Source organism: Dasypus novemcinctus, chromosome 3 (assembly GCF_030445035.2).
Source record: "Dasypus novemcinctus isolate mDasNov1 chromosome 3, mDasNov1.1.hap2, whole genome shotgun sequence".
Classification (NCBI taxonomy): Eukaryota; Metazoa; Chordata; class Mammalia; order Cingulata; family Dasypodidae; genus Dasypus; species Dasypus novemcinctus.
Window position 1 is genome coordinate 12,457,567 of NC_080675.1, and position 21,808 is coordinate 12,479,374.

General features: G+C 46.2%; 1 protein-coding gene and 1 pseudogene across 1 annotated transcript in view; one reads left to right on the top strand and one right to left on the bottom strand.

The window, feature by feature from the left end:
- Nucleotides 1–5,600: 5,600 nt before the first annotated feature.
- SERPINA12 (serpin family A member 12) overlaps nucleotides 5,601–21,808 on the top strand; it is a 45,950-nt gene continuing 29,742 nt past the window's right edge. The window contains exon 1 of the mRNA XM_004455909.4: nucleotides 5,601–6,197. The gene's annotated coding sequence lies outside the window, so the exon portion shown is untranslated. The remainder of the gene's footprint in view (nucleotides 6,198–21,808) is intronic.
- On the bottom strand, nucleotides 17,940–18,637 carry LOC101411285 (transcription initiation factor TFIID subunit 9B pseudogene; annotated as a pseudogene).

Here is a 21,808-nt window from a genome sequence, read left to right on the forward strand (position 1 = left end):
AACATTGCAGAATATTCAAAGCAGAGTTTCTTAGAGCAAATCCCTCATGTGGGAGGTTTTCTCAATATTGGAGGGAGTACTGATAATTCTCAGTCTCAATTAGCATCTTGCTAGATTCTTAGAATTCTTTTTCAGTAACTGAACCAGATAGCTATTGTCTCTGTGTGTGAAACACTGAAGGAAAAATGTACTGGAGAATACATATATTTTCAACACTTATTTCTTAAATCAAAATATTATTTTTTATGAGAAAAGAGCATAAGTACAGACATGGCATTTGTTTAGACTAGAATATACAAAGGATTCTGGGGTATGTCTATAGATGTGGCACCACATATGGAATTCTTTTATCATATGTAAGCAAGCTAGAAGATATTACCAATGTGTTTAATTTTATAAAAAGAAGTTTACATCTGTCTTTTATTGACTCTCCTCTGTTTTGCAGGATCTGGGAAGAAGGTGAGAAGCTGGAATAGGAGGTTGTATCATGAATAAAACAGATGGAGGAAAGAGATATTTCTATTTAGCATTCAACTTGATGTGCCCACCCCTCCATCTCTACTGTCCCCTCCACTCTCTTTTTTCCAGGGGTGAACTGCCAGATGGGGATGGGATAACGGGTAGCACAACCCTTGCCCAGCTCACCGCCCAAAGGGCTTCACAGGACCCCTCACTGTGAGTAGAGAAACCTGCTTGGGTCCTGGCTTTGCCGTTTATCAGCTTCATGACCTCGGCCAAGTAAATCACCCTCTGAGCCTTCATGGCCTCCTCTAGAAGATGGGTAGAATTGCCCACCTCATCAGAGGGTGAGAATTAAATCAGGAACACACACTCCATGTTCAGCACCCAGGGCTGGCATGTGGGAAAACCTCAATAAATACAGGTTCCCTCTGGTTGCCGAATATTGGAATTCTTATAAATGATCATATTTGGGGTTCTTTCTCCGATAATATATTTTGGACAGTAAAGTTTTGTATGGTGATGATACATTAACCTGAAACCAATTTTGTCATTGTTAGTTAGGGACACTTACGTGTTGTTGGGGTATTGATGTTACTTAACTAAATCGTGGTAACTGAAATTTGTGCAGATTGGGATTTCTCAAGAGAGAAGTCTGCATTAGCTCTGAATTCCAATGGTAAGCCCAAGGCTCTGACTGGCTGAGCGTGTTTCATCTTGGATCCTCTCCTGGCACTTGTGGGCCCCTGAGGTCCTAGAGGAACAGGAGAAAGACAAAGATGAGTCTCAACAACCAGGGCAATTTAAGCTCCACAGGAGAGAGTCTCCCAAAGCCCCAGGCTTGACATGCTCAGTGTTGGTAGCTCTTGGAAAGCCCCTCTCCCTGAGGTACCTCAGTAGGGCCAGAGGGGTTTTGATGCAGAATTGTCTCTGATTGTTGCTAAACTAGATGCCCATGTCGGATTGGGGTTTTCTTACTGCTATGACTTTTGTAAGTTTTCACAGCCTCCCCTGTTTCTCAAAATAGCTTCAGCTGAGAAGATAAAATACAGGACCAGCTTACTGGTGGCAGAGACTCTTCTGGAAAAGGACTTTCTGGAATGGGAAACTGTAATGCTCTAAGTCTTGCCAAGCCCAGGTCAGGCCTCAGAGGTTCCTGGGGCATCTGTTACTGCCAGGCAGCCTGAAACAACATTTCCATGGAGAACTGTGTTTCAGTTGGAAGTAGAGACTCAGGATGGAGAGGTGGGACAGGAACAAGGGGGCCTTGGGCTAAGTCCTGCCTTGTGGGCTGTGTGGACACAGAATGAAAGTCTCTAGGTACAGAATGCCTTTCCCCAAAGCCCCAAATGCCCTTCCCCAGATGGAGACCTACAAGGATCACAAGAAACAGGGAATAATTTGAGGGGAGGAAAAAAGCATCCAGGAGATGCTTTGTCTCTGCAAAAGATCCTTTCTATTAATGACACGTTTTATCAAATACATTTAATTTGCCCATTGTTTGATGTTTTCCTAAGCAAGTTTCGTCGGAGGAGGCCACCTTGGGCCAACAGGGTGTGTCATGGGATCTCTAGTTGGTAATGTGATTAGGCCTCAACTATAGCCAGTTCCAGGGAATTCCACCTTTCTTTTTGTCATCTTCTTTCTCTTCCTCCCTCTCCTAACCACCTTTTCTTTCTCTCAGAGCTTTATTCTCATTTATTGCCACCACTTTTCCCCCTCCTTAGTCCACATGACAGAATAAAACCAACAAGAGCTCTGAGTTTACATCTCTTCTATTCCAGGAAGCAGTCAGACTAAGCATCCATGAGCCTGGAGTTCAAAATCCTGGGGCATGAGGTTGATCGGCCCAGGTTGGGTCAAGTGCCCATACGTGCAGAAATCAGAAACTCATGTTACCACCATGGCAGCTGCCATAGTAATGAAAAAGAATGAGTAGACGGCCTGTTGCCTTTTTCCCCCGCTTGGAAGGGGACGCAAGTAAAACTGGGCATTTTGTAATCTGCAGTGGGGAAGTGTAGTCTGTAAATCAGCCCTCTTTATCTCTTTTCAGCCCCTTTCCTCTCTACCTGGGACCCATAATCTGTTATTTTCTCCCATTTCTTTTCCCTCCCCTCCTTAATAAATTACTGGCCTAAAAAACAAACAAACAAGAATGAGTAGATAGGAAATGGGAAAATTTCTGGTGTGATGGTTAATTTCATGTGTCAATTTGGTGTGTTTTTATGTCCAGTTGTTTAGTCAAGCACTGGCCTGTTTTTTACCGAGAGGGTATTTTGTGGATGGTCAATGGATTTGCCTATGATCAGTTGATTGCCTTCAGCAATATGGGGAGACTTTTCATCCAATCAGGTGAAGGTCTTAAAAGTCAGAACTGAGGTTTTAGAAGCTGGAAAAAGAATTTCTGCCTCAACTTTAAGGTAGGCTCTTATGGGAATTTCCAGTCAGCCAGCTTCCCCAGGGGAATTTGACTGATGAGGAGTTCGACATCACCTTCCTTGGAATTCCTAGCTTGTGGCCTGCCATGGAGTTGCCCCATCCATGACTGTGTGAGCCAATTCCTTACAATGAATCTCTTTATATAAATACATCCCCTCAGGTACTCTGACTGATTCAGTGAGGTTCTTGGCAAACAAAAAATAGGTCCCAACTACAGCAGTTTGGTTTTAAAAAGTTAATGAATGACTCATCAGTATTTTTATTAAATAACAGCTTTAAATATCTATTCATACGATATCAGCATATATACACTATTCAGTTTCTTAATATAATACCTGTATTGTCTCACAGAATAAAGCATTTCATTAAATGATCAGTTGTGATTCCCAAACTTGTATGAATATGATAAAAAGCCATTGACCGCACACTTTCAAAGGGTGAATTGCCTGGAATGTGAATTACTTCTCAGTAAAGTTCATAAAGAAGCTTGTCCATCTATCCCTGCATCCAAAAAATATTGATTGAGCATCTGTCACATACCAGCTGGACAAAAGCAGTGAAGAAAGCAGGGAAGTGTCTCTGCTGGTGGGGAGACAGGCAACAAACTAATACAGTGACAAGAGCTAGGGAGAGAAATAAAGCAGGGGGACGGGGTGGCAGGAGGGGGTTACTGGGTGCAGCAAGGTCCAAGGACACCTCTGAAACTCATGTTTGGGCAGAGGCTTGAGGAAATGAGGGCACAAGCCCAGGTGCCTGGGCTTACAGCTGACCAAGACCAGGCGTGTCTCAAAGGACCTCACTGTCCAGGGAGCAGGTCTCTGCTGTGGCTCGTGTGCCATGGTCCACGGCACCCCAGGCCTCCTTAGGGCAAGCGTGCAAAGCCGCCATGGTGGGGGGTAGGGCACACACACACTTTTGCATGTTTGATGTATTGAGGTTCCATAAACATTAGGTTTGAAAAAATGCTTCTGTGCAAAATCAAAAATGGCTGACAACAACTGATGTGCAGCTGTTGGAAAGGGGATAGGGGAGGATCTGGGGGGCTGTTTATGAGGCAGTGAACCCAGGCTGAGGAGTGAGTGTAGGGTGAGGCCTGGGGAGTCCACTTGGGCCTTTGATTCTTGGGGTCTGGTGCAATGTGCAGGGGGCAATTGGACCTCAGAACCGGATGTAACAGCTCTTCCTACGACCAGTTCCTTCTCAGCCGTCAGGCCTCAGCTCAAAATTCTCCTCCTCAGAGAAGATTTTCCAGACTCTTTCCTCCCTGGCCATCTCCAAGTTACCTCCAAGTTACCCTCTGTCCCATTACCCAGTTCTGTTCTCATAGCACTTGCCACCATTTTGTTCATTTATTTACTTGCTTCTAGTTTTTTTCCCCCCACTAGTCCATAAACCACATGAGGGCAGTTTTTTTTTTTGTATGTTTTGCTTGCTCCTAGAGCTCAATTGCCCAGAAAGGTGGCTGGCATATGGCAGGTGAAGGATCAAGATTTTCTGAATGAATGAATGATGAAAGAATGAATGAATGGATGGACAAGCCCAGAAGAAGGCCTGTTTTTGGTGGCTGGGCTCTCTGGAAGCAGATGCTGAACTGGAGTTTGGGGTACAAGATGCTTGCTAGGGATCAGCACCTGCGAGAGGAAGGAGGATGGGCGGTTGGCAACGTTGACTTGAAATGCTGGCCTGACACGGGCCACTGTATCCCCACCTTGCCCAGACCCTGGATGCTGTCTGCCAACCCCACTGCCCATCGTGAGCTGTGCATCTCCACCCCTACCATCTGGGCTTGACCGGGAGAGTGCTGGGCTGGCTGTGAGTGCCTTAGTTTCTTAGGGCTAACTGGATGGCTTCCAACAACAGAAATACCTCATCTCGCAGTTTTGGAGGCTGGATGTCTGACATCAAGGTGTCAAATCCTGTAAGGGAGGAGGCTTCCTTGCCTTCTCTATTGTCTGCTGGTTTGCGCAAATCATTGGCATTCCTTGGCTTGTGGCAGCATTGCTCCAAATTCTCTGCATCCGTCTCCCCAGGGCCATTTTCTCTCTGTGTCTCCTCTCCTCTTCTTATTAAGGGATCACACTGGATTAGGGCTCACCTTCATCCAGTTTGGCTGCATTTTAACTAATCATATCTTCAGAGAACTCTATTTCCAAATAAGGCCACATTCACAGGATTGGGGGTGGGGGGTGGGGTTAGGACTTGAACAGGGCTTTTTGGAGGACACAGTCCAACACATACCAATGGTGGCGGCGGTGGCAGTGGTTGGAATCAGGGTAGTGAGCAAGTGCTGGGCCCACAGAGTCCTGCCATGTGTCAAGAAATCAACATGTCAGGCGCCCCGGGGGCGGGTCAGCGGCCGGTCTAAGCAGGAGCTTTCGCAGGAGGCTCTCGCGATGTGGTGGAATTTGCGTGGGAGGGTTTAACCTCGCTGGGGAGTTCCCCAGAGCCGGGGCAGCCGGGAGGGGGCGCCTCGGGCGGTTTCGGAGCGAGGCGGTGCAGAGCTGCAGAAGAGTCTGCGAGAGACTCCCGCAAAGGCCTACATGGGGGGTGGCCTGGGCGACTAGCCAAAGGACGGGCTCTGCGGAGAAGAGAGGCACTTGAGCAGCCACAGCAAACTCTGTGCTTTCTCTTTTACTGTTGGCACTGCGCAGGGAATCAGTCAGGCAGGGGCTGCTGGGGACACCGCAGCAGGGCAGCCAGGCAGCCCCGCGCAGCGGGAGGCTGCGATCCCGTAGAAAGGGAACTTGTGCAACCGCTCCAGAATCGAAGCTGCATTTAAAGAAAAGTTCAAGGGGATGTCGGCTTAGGGTATCTCTAAAGAAACCGCTACAAGGACAGAAAGGGAGCAGATCACAGGGTGTCCAAGACGTCTCAAAAAAAGCTGTTTTCTAACACAACCCCCTTCTTCCCTGTATCCAGAAGCAAAGGGAACTTTTATCTTCCAAAGGAGCCCCCGACAGCGTCGCGGGTACCCCTCTTAGGCGGAAGATGAGAGCTGCTGCGCGTATTATATAACCCTTGATTCGAGATGGCGCAGTGGAAAAGGCTGTCCTGGGAGCACACAGCAGCGTCTCCTGCCCCTCGGGACACAGCGATGAGGAGCAGAGGAGGGGTCTCTGATGCCAGGAGGGGGATTCTGCCTGCCCAGACCCCCAGGCTACCCCTGACTGCTTCTCCCCACCCTCTCGCCTTCCCACAGGCCCAAACCTGAAACGCGAAAGCTTCCTGAGACTGGCACACCCTGGGTTGTCACCTCATTTCCTGTGCCAGACTCATCCGAGAGTTCAGCTGAGGAGTTTGTGAGTGTGTGTTTTTTTCCTTTTATTAAATTTTTGGTGCGAGTATCTAATTTTCTAGATGAGCAGGTTGTTTGGGTATCTGTTTTAGTCAGGGAAACAGAATCAATATGTAGATATGTATATGTATGTCTATGTCCACGTATGTGTTTATAAGATTCTATGTATGTAAAATAAATTTATTACAGGAATTGGCTCACATGACCATGGAGATTAAACTGGAAACTCTAGTAAAGGTGAAGTTGTATTCTTCAGGAGAAGCTGACTGGCTGAAGAAGAGGCAGAAATTCTTTCTGACTCCTGAAACCTTCAGTTTTAAGTCCCCTAAACGATTGGATGGGGAGACTCTATAATGCTGAGGGAAAGCTCCTCTGTTGATTGTATATGCAATAAAATGTAGATGCAATCAACTGACTCACAATAACAGTCAGGTCAGTGTGCTTGCTTGACCAAACAACTGGACCCTGTAACCTAGCCAGTTTGGCACATGAAGTTAACCATCATAGGAGCCATAGATGAATTGTTGAATTCCAGGTATGGGGAAGTGGAGCCATTGTAATTTCTCTAGGGGAAGCCTGCATTTGTGCAGGCTGAAAGAATTTTGTTTAGCCAAGCTCGGAGAAGGTGGTCAATAGAAATTTATAAGTGGATGAAGGGCAGTAGAGAGCAGCTGAGGCAGGAATTCCATTTTGGGTACTCCAGAGCTTCATTTTCTATCCACTACCCCATGCTGGGGACACTATTATCTTCCACTGATCTATCCAAGGTGAGAGTAAATGGTATGTATTTATTTATATTTTATTTATATGTCAAGGAGAGATAGCCAAGAACAGGTCATAGTTGAGAGTTCTGAAGATTGAAATTTGTCTGAATTTTAAGAGGAAGAAAGGGTATATAACACAGTACTTTTCCTTTTAAGCTACATGTAATTAAATAATTATTAGGGTAAGGATGTGTTTAGTGTCTGCACCACCCACACCATAACCCTCCTCACCGCCATCCCCCATCACCATCATCAACACTGTCTCATCATCCCCATCATCACCACCACCCCATCACCACCCCCACTATCCCCATCACCACTCCCATCACCACCATCACCACCCCCACTCCCACCACCACCACCCCCACTCCCACCACCACCACCGCCGTCCCCATCACCACTCCCATCACCACCACCACCATCCCCATCACCACTCCCACCACCACCACCACCATCCCCATCACCACTCCCATCACCACCACCACCATCCCCATCACGACCATCACCATCATCACCACCACCACCACCACCAGTCCCCCATCACCACCACCACATCACCACCACCACCACCATCACCACCACCACCACCCCCACTCCCACCACCACCGCCGTCCCCATCACCACTCCCATCACCACCACCACCATCCCCATCACGACCATCACCATCACCATCACCACCACCACCACCACCACCAGTCCCCCATCACCACCACCACATCACCACCACCACCACCATCACCACCACCACCACCCCCACTCCCACCACCACCGCCGTCCCCATCACCACTCCCATCACCACCACCACCATCCCCATCACGACCATCACCATCACCACCACCACCACCGCCATCCCCATCACCACTCCCATCACCACCACCACCATCCCCATCACGACCATCACCACCACCACCACCACCACCAGTCCCCCATCACCACCACCACATCACCACCATCACCGTCACCACCCCATCACCACCATTGCTCCCATCACCCCCACCATCCCCATCACAACCACCACTGCCATCACCAGCACCACCACGACCACCATCACCATGCTAGCCACAAAAGCCAGGGCTATGGTTTACTTGTGCACTAGTGTATCCCCAATGCCATGCTGGGTCATACTAATTGAAACATTCTGGTTGAATGAAAATGAGTACAAGAGGGAAGAAAGGAAGGAATGATAGAAAGAAGGAAGAAAGAAATGGAGGGGGGTAGGGAGGTTGGCTGAGGTCTCCTAGTCTCAGTGGGGAGACAGACTTGGAAATCAACCATTTTTCTTCCCTGAGATAAGTGCAGCTATTGCTGCAACAGGAAGGTGGACCCAGTGCAGGGGTAGTGTTGGAAGTGATTATCTCTATTTTGGGAAGGGGAGGTCAGAACAGGCCTCCTGGAGGAGCAATATCTAAACTGGACTTTGAAGATGAATAAGAATTTCCTAAGTGGACAGGGAGCAGGTATCGTAAGCCTGGGGCCTGGGATGTATAAAGGCAGGAAGGGCTTGTTGTGGGTAAGGCTAAGGATCTGGACTCTTCTGGAGAGTGAAGCTGGGAGAAGAGGTGGATTGAGGGAATGGGGGGAGAGGTGGGCGATGACAGTACAATGAGGGAACTTCCTAACTGTTGCTATGTTAACAAACTTTGATTTTCTTTCACAGGCAAAGATGTTTTGATAAGGGAAATAGCATTTACTCATTTATTTGCTTTTTCATTAATTTATTCAACAGCTATTTATGGAGTGCCTTTTATGTGCAAGATGCAAGGGGGACAGCAATGAACAAAACCATAAATTCAATTTAAATGATCTCACTAATCCTTACAATAGCCCTATGTGGTTCTTATTGTATACCCATTTTGTTATTCTTGATAAAAATAGATTCAAGCCTTTAGCTAGATGTTTATGTAATTATTCCTCATGACAAGCCTGTGGGGGGGAAATGAAGTTGATTTTATGGAAAAAATCCCGAGCTGGGAGAGGTTGAATATCCCATCCAGATGCATCCAGCCAATAAGGGCTATAGCTAGGATTCAAACCCGGGCTGGTCTGACATCAAAACTCACGTTCTTTCCTTTTTGAAGTGTTGTCTGCCTTACATGGATGAAACCATAATTAATGCTGGAAATGCAGGCATGAGCCATCACGTGGGCTGTAAGCCTCAGGAATTGTTTTGACATGCAATTTGATGGACTTGGTTAAGGACAGCACTTTCAGGCTTCCTTCTTTTTTTCTTGTGCTTAAATATGATGACAGGAGTGGCAGTTTGAGATTATTTATGAATTCCAAAAAAGAGGGATTATGTTTGCAAACTGGTCTGTTCCTTTGGGCGTGATCCCCTTTGATTGTTTTCTATTCAGCTGATTAAAGTATGTTAATTATGTTAAATTATGTTAAGATTAGGGCTTGGATTGACCAGACCAGTAGGGTGGAACTCAGTATAAGTCCCTGCCCCTTGGTGGGCTGATATAAATAGGCACTCACTCAAGAGGACACACAGAAGAAGAGAGAGATAACTTTATCAGTTTTGATTCTGGGCCCCGGAGAGCGCTGAGCCATTCGCCTGATAGTTTGCAGCTAAAAAGACCAGAGCACTGAGCAGCTGAGAAGGCCCAGAACAAGGAGCCCTCCAACTGCTGCTGAGGTCAGAAGAAGCTGGACCCATGGAGCCTTAAGAGAGAGAGCAAGGCTGAGCCCTCACAGACATCGCCCGCCATCTTGCTCCAACATGTGACATCAGACTTTGGTGAGAAAGTACCACTCATGGTACCTTGAGTCGGACTTTTTAGGGCCTTGTAACTGTAAACTTTTACCCCAAATAAATGCCCTTTATAAGAGCCAACCTAGTTCTGGACCTTTGCCTCAGCACCCCTTTGGCTGATTAATGCAGTTTCCTCTCTTGCCCGTATTTTTCTGCCTCCCCGCTGAGAACAGAGGGGCTTCCCTGGAATTTGTTGAGTACAACTGCCCATGGGCACTTTCCCGTCAGGTTTCATTTCCGCACATTTTCAGTGCTGCCTTTCAGTCTGAATTGTCACTGGGAGACTTGGGCTGGCACAATCCGGGAAGCTCCCTGGATAATTTAGAGGCTCCCCAGTGTCTGGACAAATAGTCCTACCGCCTCTGGCTGGTGTGTTGCCAGCACCTGAGAAGGCCCAGGGCTACGAGGGACCGTACACTGAATCGTGCCTGCCCCCCACCCACCCAAGGACGTTCCCATCCTAGTCCTAACCTCCAGCACCTGTGAGTGGGACCTTATTTCAAAACGGGATTTCTGAAGATGTAATCAAGTTAGATTAGGTCATGCCGGGTTAGGGTGGGCCATAACTCCAGTGACTAGTTTCTTTATAAAGAAAGGCGCAGGAGGTCCAAGGGCAGACACCCAGAGGGGAGACAGCTGCGGGACGACGGAGGCAGAAATCAGAGTCAGCTACAAGGCAAGGGCTGCCAAGGATTGCTGGGGGCCACCCAGCTAGAAAGAGGCGAGAAAGGACCTTCTCCTAGAGGCTTCAGGGGGCACATGGCCCTGCCGACACCTCGATTTTGTACATCTGGCCTCCAGAGTTGAGGGAAAATAGATACCTGTTGTTTCAAGCCGCCCAGTCTTTGGTGAGCTGTTACGGCAGTGCCAGGAAGCTAGTAACATGAGGAGAACGCTTGCAGTGTTGGAAACCTACTCTTCATCCAAACCCAAGTGGGCTCCATGCCTGAATCTAGTCCACGTCTGCTGGGAATTCTTTTTAAGTCTGGGAAATCATGTATACCCAAGGAAAAAGCAAAAGCAAAAGCTTCCTGTTCTGGGGGAAAACAAGGGAAAAAATATCCTTTCAATATGTGGAAAAAATTGGCTTACCACCCAGGAACATGTGCATCCGCAGTGGGGCAGTTGTCCTCTGGGACAACGGTGGTCAATATCTCTCTGCCTGATTCCAGGATCCATTTGGCAAGGTTAGAGACCCTGTCTGTCTCATCTGCTTCTGTGTCCCAGTGTCTAAGACAGTGCCTGGCACATGGTGAGAGTTATGTGTTTGTGAATGAATAAACTGAGTGAAGGTTAAAAGAGGATTTTAATCAGAAAGCTGGGTAGTGCCCTCCTGGGGGGAGAGAAACCAGTGGTTCAAATTTCTCTTGCTGGCCATATAGAAACTGGGTCAGATGGGCAAGGAGTACAGTGGGACTTCTGGTCAGCAAAACGTCACTTTAACTCAGGAAAGAGGTAGCAAATATGAGGACCAGGAAAGGAAAGGAGGGAACAAAATCTGTGAAGCAGCTCCCTGGGGTACCATGGGGAGGGGAGAAGAGGACACAGGTGGATCTGGTAGGCCCCTCGGGGTTGGTCAGTGGAGGAACTCTTCCCCTTCTTCAAGCTTCCATCCTATGCCTGCTTTCTCCAGGAAACCTTCTCAGACCACTCAAAAGACCCTGGGCCTTCCTGACATGGGGGCTCTCTGAGGCCTTCCTTGTTATTCTGCTCCCCGGGGCTGTGGCTGCTTTGGTCTGCCTCCTGTTCTCACCAGGGAGGACCATTTCCCTGGCCACAGTGCATTTCCTCAGTCCCTAGAATCTGGTCTCTGCCTTGAGGTCCTGATTGACTGCTTCTTCTCTCTCTTGGACTGAGAACTGACCCACGCCCAGTCTACCTTTTGTCCCCCTCATGACTCCCACTCACCATGGACTCCAAGCCTTGTTGACCCAGTGGCCTTTGGGGCCATGAGTCAAATGACTGGAGACTCAAAGCTTCACCATCAGCTGGTCTCTAGTGCACACTGCCACCACCTCCGAATTCCCTCAGTCCTGAACTTCCAATGGGACTCAAACCCCTAGATATCCACTTGGTCCAGATCAAGTGCCTTTAGAGCCTCTTCCAAGGACCCTTCCCACCCCACCCAGCTCTGCCCAGTGTGCACCTTCCACTTCGCATTGAGTTCTGAGCATTGTTCTCCAACTTCTAACTGTGTTGACTCAAGGTGAATCACAGCTGCCAGGGGCTGGCCAAGAGTGTCCACCAGGTGATTGTAGCATCCAGCTCTGCCCACACGTTTATGGCTCATGCCTCCTGGCCTGACATGCCCAAGGTCGCCAGAGTGTGCCAGGTGGGAGACAGTCATGGTTAAGAGGTGGGGTGGGTGTGGGGAGGCCATGTGGACACATCTGTGGAAATATTTTCCCTGCAATGTCTCCAGCCCTTAGGGGTTGCTGACCAAATCAACCATCTCCATCATCAGTATCATTATAGAATGATAATTAAAATTATACAACAATGGTAATGAAAATAAAACAATAAAAGCTCCCATGGCTTGCCAAGCCCAGTTCAAGTGCGTCATCTGGATTATCCTGTCAACAGTGGGAGGTACCTATGATTATCCTCTTTTTAAAGGTGAAGAAATTGAGACAAAGAGATGTTTTTGTGTGATCTAAGTATCTTTTTAAAAAAAAGATGATAAAGTCTATTTTATCTTTTAAAAAAAAAGAGATGTGATGAGATTTGGGGTGGCACCAGACCCTGCCCCACACTGCCCTTCTCAGACCTATACCCTCTCTCTGGCTCTGGGCCCCCAGGAAGTGACCAGAGCTTCATGGCAGGTTGGTCATTTGATGGGGGAAATCATCACAACAGAAATTCTCATCTTGGAAGGGCAATGTGAAAGTGCTGCTTGGTTGACCACTCCCTCTCTTGAGGTTGCTCTGGCATCTGGGAAGCTGACCCAACATTGGTAGCTGTCCAGTACTTAGGTTTTCATTTTGATGTCAACAGATTTTGAGATAAGGATCCAATAATTTCTCATATTCAACCCAGAAATGAAGAAAATGAAAGCTACTGGCTCAGCCCTTAGGGACTTGTGCCAAAGTTCAAAGTCATGGAACAGCTGGAGTATAGAAGGTTATGGTTTAGCCCACAACTTTCATGGTCATTAGTTTAACTGATCCTCACAACAGATTTTCAAGCATTTCTCCATTTTTATAGGGGAGGGAATAAAACTCTGTGAGGTAAAATGACCAGAAAAGCATTATACAGCTGGAAAGTGGCAGATATGGAGACTGTACCCAGATTTCCTAACTCCAGATTGAACTATCTGGTCCTCATTTTTCCATTTCCTTGTTCCAGAACTTTTCCTCTTGCTTCAGATTCCTGGGGCTCTCCTAGTTCTTTCCCTGCCCCCCTTAAAGGCATCTGATATCAGCTATTAATATCTCAGTCTAAGTTTCAGTAAATATATTCTTTCCAAGAGTACTTATATTGCATTTTGTCTTGGACTGCAGAGACAGTCCTCTATAAAAAGATGTCTGCCATCAGCCACCAGGTGGTGCTGGCTCAGAGTATACCCTTACAGATAAGGATGACCTACTTACCAGCTCAGACTGGTTTTTACCAGCCTGCTTTTCTTCATCCTGGAAGGAGTGCTGGAAGCATGGGTGAATGAAGAGAGCCTTCTTTTCCAGTTTCCTGATAGACCTGGTCCCTCCCTCCATCTGCAGGGTGAGCCATGTGATGATGGTTTCTCATTCCTGTGCTACTAGGTGATGGCTGGTCTTGGATTCCACTTGGAATTATATGGAACATTCCTGGAGACTGGAAAGTCTGTAGTCCTGGATATTTCCCCACCACTTCATCCACATGGCTCAGCCACCCTGGTCCTGGGACTTGGCCCTTTCCTGGTTTCATCCTGGTTTCTGAGCAGCATCTTAAGTGAACAGTTGTGATGGTTTGAAGCTGTATGGACCCCAGAAAAGTGTGTTCTTAAAGTTAATCCATCCTATGTGTGTGGACCTATATTACAAGTAGGATCTTTCAGTGAGTAGGGTCATAAGTTAAGATGTGACCACCCTCATTCAGGGCGGGTCGTAATCCTCTTACTGGAGTCCTTTATAGGAGAATGAAATTCAGACAGAGAGAAAGCTACATAAGCCAGAAACTGGAAGCAATGAAACCCAGAAGGGAAGGGAGAGACCACGTGCCTTGCCATATGACAGAGGAGTTCAGGATCATTGGCAGCCAGTCTTCAGGAGAAGGTGCCATCTTGATGATGCCTTGATTTGGACATTTTCACAGCCTCAGAACTGTAAGCTTGAAAGCTAATTAATTCCCATTGTAAAAGCCAACCCATTTCTGGTATATTGCTTTTGGCAGCATAGCAAACCAGAACAGTCGCCATTCTGATTCTAAATCCTGCACTTCTGAAAGCTCAAAAATGAGTTTTCCCCAATCCAACTGCAACTATAGTACATAAAATATTCAGTAGTTACCCAAATAGTGACATCATTTCCTGCACTAACTAAATTATTTACAGATTCAAACCTTCCTTAAAGTTCTATTTTTGCCATCTGATCCATTATTTATAACACATATCACCCTGCTCCGGCTTCCAGCAGTGTTACGTTCCCATCACACTAGCTCTAGACACTGGAGACCAAGAACCGTGAGCACTGTGATACTTGGATCAGCTGAATCAGCTCATGTTTAGTATTATTAATTTATTAATTTCCTGAACATAAAGCATTTTCACTTTGGCCATTTTATCTGACAGCATTGCTAACAACTTGTTGAGTAGGAAATTCTTACAAGTTGGAGGGAGGGACCACAGTTACTCCATTTATAGAGTAAGAAACTGAGGCTAAGGGATGGTGACTAATCTACTGAACATCACAAAATCATTAAGTGATCACACATCCTCTTAAGAATATCTTCATAGAAAAGAAAAAAAATTAAATGTGGATACAACTAGCAGAGATTTGGGAGACAGTGGTGGTCTTACCCCAAGGTATAGTAAAATATTAAATTAAGGACTTTTTTTCCCACAATTTTTCTCCCATATTTTTCTGAAATGTTTGGTCTTGCTGTTATACCAGAATCTAGTTCTTGCTAGAATGGGATTCAGCATAGACTTTTTGAGTCCATATTATTTGAAGTGAGATTGATTGACAGCATGGCTTCCAAGAGATTGGCCCTCTCAGGCAATCGCAGATGTAGTGCTGTCCTCTGTCCCCCATGTTACAGGTGGGTAAACTGAGAATCAGAGCAAGGGACAGCTTCTCCAGTCACCTGGTTCATTATGAGTCAGTCCTTCCAGGCACCTGGCGCATTATGGGTTTGTTTCCCTAGGCACTAGGTGCATTATGGGCCAGCTTCTGCTGTTACTTGGTGCATTGTGGGTCAGCACCTCCAGTCACTGGTGCCTTATGGGTTGGTTTCCCTAGCCATTTGGTGCATTATGGGTTAGCTCCTCCAGCTACTTGGTGGAGTCGGGGTGGTCTTGTCTGTCAGAAAAGTTATGAAATACAGAGCACAGGTCCTCCTGCAGCTTGGGGGGCTGAGCTGCCTATTCCCAGTCTGCACCGAGGAGGTGGGGCAGGATCTGTGTAAACATCTGTGCTGCCCCAGGGAAGGACTCTGGGCTGGATGCTTGTACTCAGAGATGGTCCACAGTCAGGGCTGTGGAGCCCACCAGGCATTGTGATGGAGTAAGTCGCCCTGGTTCCTGAGAGCGAGCTCTCACCGTCCTCTGGGAGGTTTACTGGGGGCCAAATGCTCCAGGCCTCGCAAGCCAGGCAGGCTTGGCAGAAGCCCACCCAATGTGCAGACAAGGCCTTGTGGGGCTGGTGACTCTAGGGGACACATTTGGAAACTGGGGCTGCCGGACCAGGGTAGAAAGGGGGCCAGGAGCTGGGAGCGCAAGAACCGGGGAAGGACAGTGCAGCTAGACTCAGAGCAAAAGGGGGCCCTGTGTGTGTGCGTGTGTGTGTGTGTGTATGTGTGTGTGTGCCTTGGGAGAGAGAACCAAGGGCTGAATTGGCCACTCCCAGACCCCCTGCCTCCTTCTCGGTGCCCGCACATCAGTCTAGGCAGGCACTCTGGCGGTCAGCGCCAGCTACCAACATGCTGTGGCCATGGATTCAATTTGTGATCTTCCAGAGCTGTCGGCAGAACAAGACTTGGGTCTGCTGATTATCTGGTTAGAGGAACCTCAGTTTTCACATATGCCAAATGGGTCCAACAGTACCTACCTCACAACACTGAGGTGAAGTATATATAGTATCTATCAGTAAATGTATCAGTTAATGCACATGAAAGCACGTTGTTCTACAGAAAGGATGAAGAAAATGAGATAAAGTAGAAAAGAAAACTAGCCCTTATTCATTTGTGTTTTTTTTTAATGCTCAGGTTTTTATTTATCACCTTGACACAAATGTACTGATGATAAATCCTTAGAGTTGTATGGCATTTTACAGTCTGAAAGAACTTTCAGATATACCAATTAAACCCAAACAACATCCATGTGAGGTCGGCAGAGTAGGTGTTATTTTACTGGAGAGGGAAACAAGGCTCAGAGGTGAAATAAGGTCAGAGTTGGTAAATGACGGAGCCAGGTCTAGAACCAAGGCCTTCTGACATGCTGCCTCCCTGGGAACATTCAAGTTATGATAGCCTGTGCTATTTAATCAACGCTTCTCTCCTAGGATGTTGGTCAGCGCTGTTTTTAATAAGTTCTCAACCACCTTTCCCTAGTATCCGAAAGCACCCAAACTGTGATGGACATTTCTACCCTGTTATGGAGCAATTTCTCACAGACTTATCAAGCACCATCGTAAGGTGAAACTTGTTTGAACCTCTGAGGATCTTTGGCTACAAATTCTAAATTATAATATGAACAATTTATTTTAGAAAATTCTGCACAAGTATTCCTAAGTCAAATTTATTTAAACTCAAGAAATATAGAAGAGGTCTGGTTATATTTGTGAAAGTTTTGCAATCTTTCCCAATAAAATGTGTAGATGAGGATAAATGGAATATTGGGAGAGGTGTTTAGCCACATAGCCACACTGGGAAATCTATGCAGAGTGCACCTAAATGCAAGTCACATCACACAAATTTGTTTTCCTTTTTGGCCTTGTCCAGGAAGGAGAACCATTAGCACCTACTTTGAGGTTTGATCCCGTCTTATCTGTGACATCCTCAGCAACAAACTAGAAAAAATATCTGATTTATACTAATAGGAGGATTCAAGCAGTAGTGAACAAAGGACATGTGCATGCGCTCAAAAGGAAGAAAACATTTGTTCTATAGTGGTTTTGCCTCGGTCTAGTGTAAATATACTCATCAAGGCAGATTTTAATTAGCTATTGCATCTTCTATGTTAAATTTAGAACTCTGGAATTGGGTGGAGTTATCATCTTGGAATAAAAGACTGAAACTGAATGTGACTGTCAAAAATGGAGTAAAGCTCAACAAGAATAAAAGTCAGGGGAAAACCCAAACTGCCCTTATACATAGAGAAAAACATCAAATATTACCTGCAGTTTGAAGTGAAGCAACGTCAGGCATGTAGAGCATGTTTTAAAAATATGAAAATGATACTGAACTGTATTAACAAGAATGATACTTTAAAAATTCCAATTTTGGCTTTTTTAATTTAAGAGGAATGGGGGAAACTTAAGACAATAGGGGGTATGGAAAATGATCTAGAAAGGGTGTTGAGAGGAGGTGGGAAGCAGGAAAGACCAAAATGGATTTAGAATTCCTCTAAATATTCAATAAAAACTTCTCTCTCAGAAATGTTTCCTAAATTGAGAGATTTGGTCAAAGAATTTAGTGACTGAAAAAAAAGGTGACTACCTTACAAAGAAAGTAGCATTTAAATGTAGATCAGAAATCATGCTGTTAAAGATTAGTTACTGACCCTACCAAAGAAATTGAAACTTAAGTGCTTCTGTCAGGGCTACATGGCAGAAAACTGCTTCCAAAAACAGAATTTGCGATGGCTGGACTTGATATAAATGAAACTCTTAAGAAACAATTGCTTAACATTTTGTACTTTAAAGCCTAATGAAAAAACATTTCTACTCTTACTAATGAAATATAATAATTTAAAGTGAAGAATATTGTAGCTACATTTACTTTTTCTAAGATATAGTTTGAGAAGCTCTAGAACATTCTAGTTCCCTATATTGGGCTCAAAACCAACTAAACTTTTGAAATGCATCTAGGCTGGCTACATTTCTTGCATAGTATCATCTTCATGTTTTCTCTCCAATGGTTTTGATTCATTGACTGCATTCTGTGATGAAACTATGTTTGTGGTAGTGAGAATATTTTCGGCTCCGCTCATTGAAGGATTAATTAGAACATTTGGAACTGCAGTTGCTGCAGAACTGGTTTGGTAGGTGTGGACTGAGAAAGAAGAATCTGCATCGTAAATCCTTGGGTTGTCATTGACACTGGAGTTGCAACTTTATTTGGGACAGGTACTATCTGAGGGGCCGCTAAAGCAGGAGTGGTAGGTCTGCTACAAACAGCACATCCACTTAACCGTGGACGTAGTCTTCCTTGGTTAGGTTCTTTTTTAATCAAGTACTTCTGCCTGTAGTTTGGAGCTGTTAAGCAGGACCTGTCCCATGGCGATCAAGGCCAGCACATGGCTTAATCAGAGGAAGAGGGGTTTGATTTTTCTGCTTTGCAGTATCCAGTAAAAACATCTCTTGGAGGAGGAGGGGTAAGAGACTGGTTAGCACAACCCTGGATTGCCAGCCTCATGTCAGCCGCATCAACATTAGATTTCAGAGCACGGCTTGAAGAAATTTTTCTATCACCCAGAATTCTAGTTACGTATCAGAAAGCGAATTCCAACATTTGATTTATAAACTTTGGCTCATACTCTGTAATTCCCATATCCTTCAGGATCTGTGCCATCACCGAGGGATGGGAGCCGCCATCTTTCTTGACTCTATGTTTTCCAGGCACTTGTCATCCAGTGGTAGAGGGTAGCTGGTTGGCTCCTCACTCAGGCCCCACCCTTTAGGGGGTGAAGAAGGCTGGATTTCTTCACCAGGGCTCTGTTGGCAGCCATTTTACAGCTAAAGAGGACCTCTGTGGAGGCTGAGGGAAACTGGGCTTGGCCAGAGCCAGAGCTTGGGCACCTGAGAGAGAGGACTGGCTCAGGAGGATCAAAAGAGGCCAGTAAAGTCTTCTCTGTGAGTCCTTGGCCAACATTCTCTCCTCCTTGCTGGGGGCAAACCAGCTGCTGGGGATATGAGACACGGAATATCTGAAAAGAGAAGAGAAGCTTCCCAGAGCTGTTGTCTGGAAAAGTGAACCAAATGGGGCACTCATCTTTCCCCCTTCCCCACCATTTGTAATTTTTTTTTTCACGTACTTTCCCATCTTCTTCGGGAGACATTGAGAAACACATGTGTTTATTACTGGTGTATAAAAGTCCCCATTTTTAAGAACATTTGCTTTTTCTCTTGCATGCAAGTTCCATTTTGAAACTGGTCCTTGTTTTGTGTTTGCAGTAGAGTTTTGATATATTACGTAACAAAAATAGGTTCATCTTTTCTTTTATGGTCTCTGGCCTTTCTTTCATATTTAGAAAGTTCTTTCCCATGCTAACACAAAAATACTTCCCTCCAATACTCTTAAATTTTTATTATTTTTTCAAATTTAATTTAATTTTTGCAATGATTTACTTGTTTCCCAGTGACATTTGTAGAATTGTTCACTATTGCCCTATAGTTTCGAAATGCTTTCCTGGATGCAATGTTTTAGGTAATTTAAGGAATGTTTCCTAATTTTTTTATGACCTATATTTATATTTCTCTTTTATCCTCCTATTTCCTTAGATTTCTGAATGGATAGACTTTCATAATTGTATATTAAAACCCTTTGTACCTAGGATCTTGTTGAATATTGATTTCCCCATGTTAGCTTTCTTTTAAAAAAATCAATTCATTTTTATTATGTCTCAACTGGAGCTTAATTTTCTGCATAAAATTATATTTTCAATAACTCAGCCTTGATCCTACTGCTCTACAGTCCAGTTCCATTTGTTCCAGAGTGATCTGGGCTCTGTAGAGTGTTCTGCTCTTGGCCTTTGGCTCGCATGCCTACCCATGATGAGCATCATGGGGGATCCTGTGAGAAACAGAATCCTGGGCTCACTATGAAAATGGAAATACAATCTGTGATGGCAACTAGGAATCTCTATTTTTTTTTTTTCATTCCATTGCTAATGGCTGTTTGTGTTGTTACCACTTTGAGGCTATGACGTCAAGCTGCTAAGAACATTTCAGTACACCTCTTTTGTAAACCCACAAGCGTCCATGTCTGTTGAGAATATATCCTGGCATACAATTAATGGCTGCAAGGGTACAGGCACAGGTTTAGCTTTAATGGATTCTGCCAAGCAGTTTTCCAGAGTGTTTATGCCAGTTTACACACCCACTGGCTGTCTAAGAGAGCACCAGCTTCTCTGTACCCTGGTACCATCAGTCCTTGTAATTTGGCTAGTCTGATGGGTGTGTAGTGGTATCTTGTAGTTTTATTTGGCACATTCCTAATGACTATGACACTGAGCACCTTTTCGAAATTTATTGGCTGTTTGGATATCCTCTTGTGTAAAGAATCTGTTCAAATCTATGCGTTTATCTCTGTGCCAGTGCCACATCGTCTTCATTACTGTAGCTTTATAGCAATTCTTGTTAACAGATGGGTAATGGATCTCCAAGGCTTAAAACAAGTTCCCAGATGATTCCAACATCTGAAGAGAATTATCTGCTTTAAAGTGGAGGTTCTGACTCATGGTATGGATGCTCATTATAAGCCCCTGGAAAGGTTCTTGCAAGTGCCCTCACGCAGGCTTTATCCCAGACCAACTCAGTCAGAATCTCCGGAGGTATGTCCCCAGAATGGATATTTCACAGCTCCCAGATGATTCCAACATGCTCCCAGGGCTGAGACAACTGCTCAAAAGGTATGTTATTCCCATTTTTCAGATAAGTAACCAGAAGCCTGGAATCACATTTGTATTTTCTAGAGGCATTTGATTGTTCACCATCTTTCTCCGTGCTGCAGGACCTTTGCTTATGCTATTGTTTCCCTCAGTTTTAACCTGGAGAACTCCTGTTCATCTCTCAAAACCTATCTCAAGAGGACCCCACCTGTGACACTTTCTCAAGCTCAGGCTCTCTCCTCCACAGCAGCCTCAGCTATGACCAAGCTTGGCTCGTGTCTCTGTCCTCTCCTGTGTCCCCACCAGACCAGGGCTCTTGGAGTCAGGATGTGGCATGGTCATGTCCGGATCCCAGCATCTGAGAGAAACAAAGATGCACCCCTCCCTCTCCTGCCCAAGGCACAGCTGAAAAAACTGTTCACCGACTCCCCAGCCTTGGGCAGGGCCTCCAGTCCATCCACCTGGTGCAAGGCCTCCAGGCTGCACCGCATCCTCAGTCTCCCTGTCCTGGACTCTGGGTCCAACTCCATGGGCCCTAAGCTTTCCTTCTCATTTACAGGTGGCCCAGGGCAGCCTCAGGTCTAGTCCATGGTCCCTGGGTGGGCTCTGAGAGGGAGCTGGCTGTTCCCACCCACCTCCACCCGCTGTGTGGACCTGGGCGATACGATACCTCAAGGGCTCTTCCTCTTGGGCAGGGGTGGGAGGAGGAGAGGGCAGCTACTCCCTGAGAGCTGAACTCCTGCCCTTTCCTGGAGCCCACCTGGGGCCTACTCCTGGGCTCCCTGGCCTCTGGGCCCCTTCTGAGCTCAGGCATCCCCGATTCAGTCTCCCTGACACGCCGCTGTCCCTCCCTGACATCTCCCTGCTTACCTGCCATGAGCGGGGCTGGTGCAGGCCAGGCAGGTGTGGCCCCAGCCTCGCAGGCCTCACCCTGTCATTAGCAGGCAGGGCTCTTTCCTCCCAAACCAGGGGCGCAGGCCTAGATTCTGGGTTAGCATCTGCCTGGCCATGCTTATCCTCCATCTCTGAGTCCTCCATGTCCACAACATGCCACCACGATGCGACTGTCTGCCCCTGCCTTGTCTCTGCTAGGGACCTGTTCCTGTCGGCAGCCTGGGGTGAACTAAACTGGA